This window comes from Tamandua tetradactyla, chromosome 18 (genome assembly GCF_023851605.1).
Source record: "Tamandua tetradactyla isolate mTamTet1 chromosome 18, mTamTet1.pri, whole genome shotgun sequence".
NCBI lineage: Eukaryota > Metazoa > Chordata > Mammalia > Pilosa > Myrmecophagidae > Tamandua > Tamandua tetradactyla.
In genome coordinates, this window is record NC_135344.1 from 24,622,843 (window position 1) to 24,629,371 (window position 6,529).

The 6,529-nt window shown below is 43.9% G+C and overlaps 1 long non-coding RNA gene across 2 annotated transcripts in view; it reads right to left on the reverse strand.

The window, feature by feature from the left end:
• The window catches only part of LOC143662031 (uncharacterized), a 29,939-nt gene extending 23,785 nt beyond the window's left edge, over nucleotides 1–6,154 (reverse strand). For both annotated transcript variants that reach the window (XR_013165104.1, XR_013165105.1), the window contains exon 1: nucleotides 5,769–6,154. This is a non-coding gene — a long non-coding RNA (uncharacterized LOC143662031). The remainder of the gene's footprint in view (nucleotides 1–5,768) is intronic.
• Nucleotides 6,155–6,529: the final 375 nt, after the last annotated feature.

Consider the following 6,529-nt stretch of genomic DNA (forward strand, 5'->3'; position numbering starts at 1 on the left):
CATGTTCTATAATTCTTTTAATGTGCCATTGGATTCCATTTGCAGATATTTTGTTGAATTTTTTGCATCTATATTCATAAAAGAAATTGGTCTGTAATTTTCTTTTCTTTTCTTAGTAATATCTTTATCTGGCTTTTGTATTAGGGTGATGTTGATCTCCTAGAATGATTTAGGTAGTGTTCTCTTCTCTTCAGTTTTTTGGAAGAGTTTGAGCAGGACTGGTATTAAATCTTCTAAGAATGATTAGTAGAATTCACGTGTGCAGCTGTCTGATCGTGGCTTTTCTTTGCTGGGAGGTTTTTGATTACTCAGTTTCTTGTAATTGAGTACTGAGGTCTACTGTTTCTTCTAGAGTCAGTGTAGGTTGCTTGTGCATTTCTAGGAAGTTGTATATTTCATCTAGGTTGTCTACCCTGTCTATTTTTGTTGGTAGGAATATAAGTTGATGAAACCCTAAGGAGGGAAACACAGCAATAGCTGCTAAATATTTAAATGTACATACCCTTTGACCTAGCAATCACATTTCTCAAATGTATCCAGCAGATATGATTGTCCACTACGAAAGTAACATGTACAATGATTATACTTCAGTACCTTTTGTAATGGCAAAAGACTGACAGAAAGCTGGAATTCCATCAGGCGTCTGGTCAACTGAAGTATGTACATTGTGATGACACAATTCAATGAAACTAATGGAGACTAAGGGAAGATAAGGAAAGTTCCCCATGATTTGTTGTGAAACAAGATGCATCAGCTGCAGAACTGTGTATGGGGGCTACCTTTTGTGTAAAAAAAAAAAAGTGTTTGTGTGTGAAGTTGATCTATAGATTCAATGCAATTCCAATCAAAATTCCACAGATTTCTTTTTTTCTAAAACTTGACATGCTGATTCTAAAGTTCACATGGAAACTTTGCCAAAGCCCCAGGATAGCCAAAATGACTCTGTAAAAGAAAAACAAAGTTGGAGGGCTCCTACGACTTGATTTCAAGAATTATTATAAAGCTACAGTAATCAAAAAAGCATGCATGGTATTGCCCTAAACATGTACAAATAGCTCAGTTGAGCAGAATAAAGAGTCCAGAAATAAATCCATGCATATATGAACAACTGACTTTTTTTTTTTTTAAAGGAAAGACAGAGAGAAGGAAGGAAGGAAGGAAGAAAGGGAAACATCTTTAAACATTTTCTTGTTTTATTGTATTCTGTTTCTCCGTTTTTGTTACATGGTCTGGGGCCGGGAATCGAACCGAGGTCCTCCGGCATAGCAGGCAAGCACTTTGCCCGCTGAGCCACCGCGGCCCGCCCTGAACAACTGACTTTTGACAAAGGTACAAAGGTAACGCCTTTTCAACAAATGTACTAGAAATTTTAGCTCCAAAATTTTAATGGAGATATTTATAGTAAATATAAGAGGAAGGATAATTCTAACATTGAGAGAAATTCAAACTCCTTACGTAGTATATATGATGGTTAAAAACCCAGGACATGGGTGGGCCACGTTGGTTCAGTGGCATAGTTCTCACCTGCCATGCCACAGACCCAGGTTCGATTCCTGCTGCCTGCCCGTGCAAATAAATAAAACAAACTCAGGGCACTCATGTTTCTTGAAGATGACTGTATAATGATATAGTTTTTACAATGTGTCTGTGTGACTGTGAAAACCTTGTGTCTGATGCTCCTTTTGTCTACAGTATGGATAGATGAGTAAAAAATATGGATAAAAAATAAACAAATAATAGGGAGATCAAAGTTTAAAATAAATTGAGTAGATTGAAATATTAGTGGTCAATGAGAGGGAGAGGTAAGGAGTATGGTATGTATGAGTTTTTTCTTTTTTCTTTCTTTGGCTGGAGTGATGCAAATGTTCAAAAAAATGATCATAGTGACGAATGCACAACTATGTGGTGATATTGTAAGCCATTGATTGTATACCATGTATGGAATGTTTGTATGTTAAGAATGTTTGTATATTGTTTTTACAATAAAAATATTAAATAAAGAAAAAAAACAGGCACTTACGCCAAATTCAGGATATAGGCTACCTCACTCCAGATAACCTGTCTGTGATCTCCAGTTGGAGAGATTAATAATGTTCCTTTGGCCCCAGAGACTTCGAAATAACAGCCATTTTTCTCTGTGACTGTCATAAACCCTGGAATAGACATCTCTTTGTTTCTCTTCCATGAGAGAATTTAAAATATTGGATCTGGCTTCTGAAGCTAGCCTAGGAGGGTTTTTTAGTCTAGTATTTCTCATCAGGAATCAATTCCCCAAGGTGATAAGAATCACCCTCTCCAATAGAGGCTGATTTGCCAACAGGGTGTCATCTTGCAGTTTCATTATAAAATGGCTCTGCTGAGCCAAGCTGTGTAATAAATAAGCCAGTCTATGGAAATCTGATAGGAGGTGTCCAGTTACCGTTCATTTTGGGATTCCCACCTACCTTCAGCTTCCTTATTTTAATGTTGTGTGGCCAACATAAAAACTTCATGCTCACTGAGGAGTTTAATACAGGTAGCACTAAGGACTATTTCCGGAAGTACAACTTTGATTCAAGTTTCTGAATTAAAAAGAGAGAGAGACTCAGAAGGGCTCTTTTAAATGTACTGCATTTGTCAGATGTTTGGGATGTTTCTTAGGATTTTGTGGCTTGGGATTGAAGCCGGACAGCCCCGGGAGTTCTTGAAGAAATAGAGACCTCAGCCAAAGGCTGGTGCCATGAGGGTTCTTGACTCAGTCACAGGAAAGAATTCAAAGAGCAGTCAGTGTGCACAGCCAAATAGTGTAATAAGCTCCACACCGAAGAGCCCTGGGAGTACTCGGCTGGATGCTGGAGAGTCCCAGGAATTCTCCATGAAGTCGAGACCTCAACCGGGGGCTGACGCTGTGAAGGTTCTTGACTCAGCTGCGGGAAAGAACTCACGGACTAGCCAGTGTGTACAGCCGGAGAATCCAAGGACTAGCCAGTGTGTACAGCTCAAAACTTTCAATGCGTAGCAAAAGTACATGTTCAAAGGAAGATGAGTGCGTACACACTCTCCAAAGGAGAGGATGGGGAACTTGCATTATAAGGATTTGGAGGGGCCCTTCCCCCTCGGGTTATGCTAACAAGGGACTGTTGAGCTGCACTTTTCATTGGGTCTTTTTCAGGTGCCCAGCTGAGTGAGGACTAGGTGTGCAGGGGCTGGGTGTGTGCGCCCAAGGAAACTTTTTATTATGGGGTTTAGGGTCACTGCCCCCTCCCTCCTTCCCTATCTAACAAACCTCAGAGTGAAGTACTTTTATAACTCATCCCAATAGCGAAAAACAATAAAGAGACCATCAGTTTTACCTCCAAACCCACTGAGAGCCCCTAGAAGCCTCAGCGTCCACTAAACTAATTCAATGATTGCTCCTCAAACTAACTAGAGGACTCCATACTCACTGCTTTCAGAAGACAAATTCACTGTGCTTTGCAATTTTTCCCTCCTCCTCCACCTGACTCTCTTTTCACCTATCTTAAAGGCTAGCCCAAATCTCACAAGGTGCCTGAGACAATTCACTGAAGAAAGGAGCCCAGGCATAAGTTAACTGTGCCTCCAGAAAGCAGCCCCAGCCAGAGTGAACAAAGCCAGATATGCCCACAGGGACTCCGGGGTGGGTCCTGAGAGCAAAAGGAAGCTGTTTTGGTTTGTTAAAGCTGCCAGAATGCAATATACAGGTGATGGGTTGACTTTTGCAATGGAGATTTATCAGTTTAGAAATTTACAGTTCTAAGGCCATGAAAATGTCCAAATTATGGCATCAAGAGGAAGATACCTTCTCTGAGGAATTGCTTCTGGCATCCAGAGTTCCTCTGTCACATGGGATGGCACATGGCAGCATCTGCTGGTCCTTCTCTCCTGGGTTCTGGTTTCAATGGCTCTCTCATCTTCTATGGGGCTTCTTGCTTCTCTGGAGACACCTCTCTAAGCTATCTGGGTATTCTGTCTTTTATCCTCTCATAAAGGGCTTCAGTAAAGGATTAAGACCCACCTTGTGTGGGCTGGGTCACATCACAATTGAAACAACCTAATCAAAAGGTCTCACCCACAATAGGCCCCCACAAGAAATAGATTTTTAAAACATGGACTTTTCTGGGATACATAACAGCTCCAAACTAACACAGAAACCTTGGAAGGTTGCAAACCTGGAGAAAGAAATGACTGAGTTTATGTGTGGAGATCAATTGGAGAGAAAGGGGGAGATGAAGGGAACAGGTAAGGAGGTTGGGCAGGAGGAAGGAACACTCCTTGCATTGTACTGGGAGGAAAGAGCAGATGTGGAAGTAGGAAAATGTGTATGCTTCAAGAGTGGGTAGTCAGAGCGCTCCCATTTAATGACTCGAAGCAAGAGGCAGGTGAGAGCTCAGGGCAGTGGGCAGGATCTGTAAGAGTCTCATACATTCTGAAATAGCCACCGCAAGCCATGAACTTGGCCAGGTGGGGATGTTCCACCAAAAGCCCTCTGCAATTTGGTCAAAGGCTTGAAGAATGTTTGAAGAAGGTTTGAGTCATTCAGGATAAAAGGAGCAAAAGAATAGCAACAATTAACTATTAATACCATTTATATCCAAATAAGAAGTGCCCACTGGATGCCAAGCACACACTAAGCATTTTTGTATACTTGATCTGCTATCATCCTCACAGCAACCTTTCCAGAGAAGGGTTATTATCGTTCTACAATAGAAAAATCTGTGACTCAAAGAGGTTAAGGAAGTTGACTGTGGTCACCCAGCCAGACAATGAAGAGTCCTGAGCCCTATCGGTATTGTGATTGGCTTCAGTGCCCTAGCCACACAAGAGTTATCATTATTCACCTTCCTTGAAGAGTGAGCATCCGGCAAGATTTTTCACGTTTTTAATTGTACTTTCATTTCTTCAGGGAGAGATACAGACAAGGTGCTTAAAAGCAAGCAGTTCACAATTATGAAGGAGCCTGGGAATTGCTGAAGTAAAGGCTCTGCAGGGGGAAATTAAGGAGGAACCCTAAACTCTCCAATTATAACTCTACAACGAAACGAAATTAATAGTTACAAGGATAATTCACACACGTTTTGTTTGCAGTTACAAGCCAACTTAAAATATTACTGTAAACGTTTTACTGTTTAATCGAGTCGTTAATCAAGTGAATATTGTTTGGTCCCCGCCCGTGGGACCTGGCCCTGAGCAGGGAAAGGAGCCCTGAGGCTCTAGCAAGGATTTAGGCTCATCTCCCTTGGCAGACTGATTTGAGGAGCAAATAGCTGAATGCAAAAGAAAGCTCTTTAAACACTGTGGGTTTGCTTAGAGACAGTGCCCAGAAGGCAGCACTCCGGCGACTAGGACAAGTCCCCAGTCTCCTTCTACACCTGGTGGTGCCACCGCGCCAGGGACCGAACTCGCAGAAAAACCTAGCGACTGGAAACGCGGAAGTCGCCCAGAGAAAACACGGCGGCCCCGGCTTCGCGTGCCCTTAAAGCCGGGCCTGCGTCTGACTACGGCGGCCGGTGGGGACCGCCACAATAGAAGGAAAGCGACGCCGACGTCCGGCGCGGGGTGGAGAGCCAAGGGGGTGCCAGCCGAGAGACCCGGACAGCCTTGAGCCAGAGCGGAATATCAAGGATTGCGAGAGGAGGCCGCCCGCAGCTGGCCAGAGCCGACAAAGAGACGGAGGAACACTGCTATTCCTTCCATCCCTTCTTCTCTGACGGATCAGATAAAACTAAATTCGTGAAGGGCAGTTCAGATGGCAGGGGCTCTTGGCGTACCTGAAAGGAGCTGTGGCCTTCAGCCGAGGGATGCAGTCAGCCTGCAGTGAGGGAGCTGGGGAATAAGTCTCCGGACCTCACTGCCCTCCCTCTATACTCCTGTTGATGCCCCAGGTTGGCTGATGCTGACCAGAAGCCGGAGTCCCAGGGAGTCCATTGGTGCGCTCCATGTTAAGTCAGCTTCTCCTGGCTCAGTGCAAGATGGATAAGGGAGACTCGGCCTGGGCGGGCTGTGATGGGCAGCCTCTACGATGTGCCCTCCATCTCTGCCTCTCCTGGTGTTCCCACCCTCTCCTGTTGTACCAGGATTGGTCTGTAACCAAAAGAATATGGTAGAAGGGATGGAATGTCATTTAAGAAATAAGGCTATAAAAGGCACCGCAGCTTCTGTTTTGGTTGCTGTGGTAAGCAACCTTCTAAGATGGCCCCCAGCATTCCAGACTGCTATAGTCATGCCCTGGTGTAAAACACTCCCTCTGAATGTGGCTTGGATGAAGTGACTTGATTCTAATGAATAGAACATGGCAAAAGTGATGAGCTATCACCTTTGAGATTAGGTTGTAAAAGACTGACTTCAATCTTTCATGCACTCTCTCTTGCTTGCTCCCCTGGTAAAGCAAGCTGCCTTAAGGAGAGGCCCCCTGGCAAGGAACTGAGAGGGGGCTTTGGCCAACAGCAAAAGTAAGAATTGAGGCTCTCAGCCCAGCAGCCACTTGGTGAGCTTGGAGGTGGATCAGCTCACAGGTGAAACTTAAGAACCC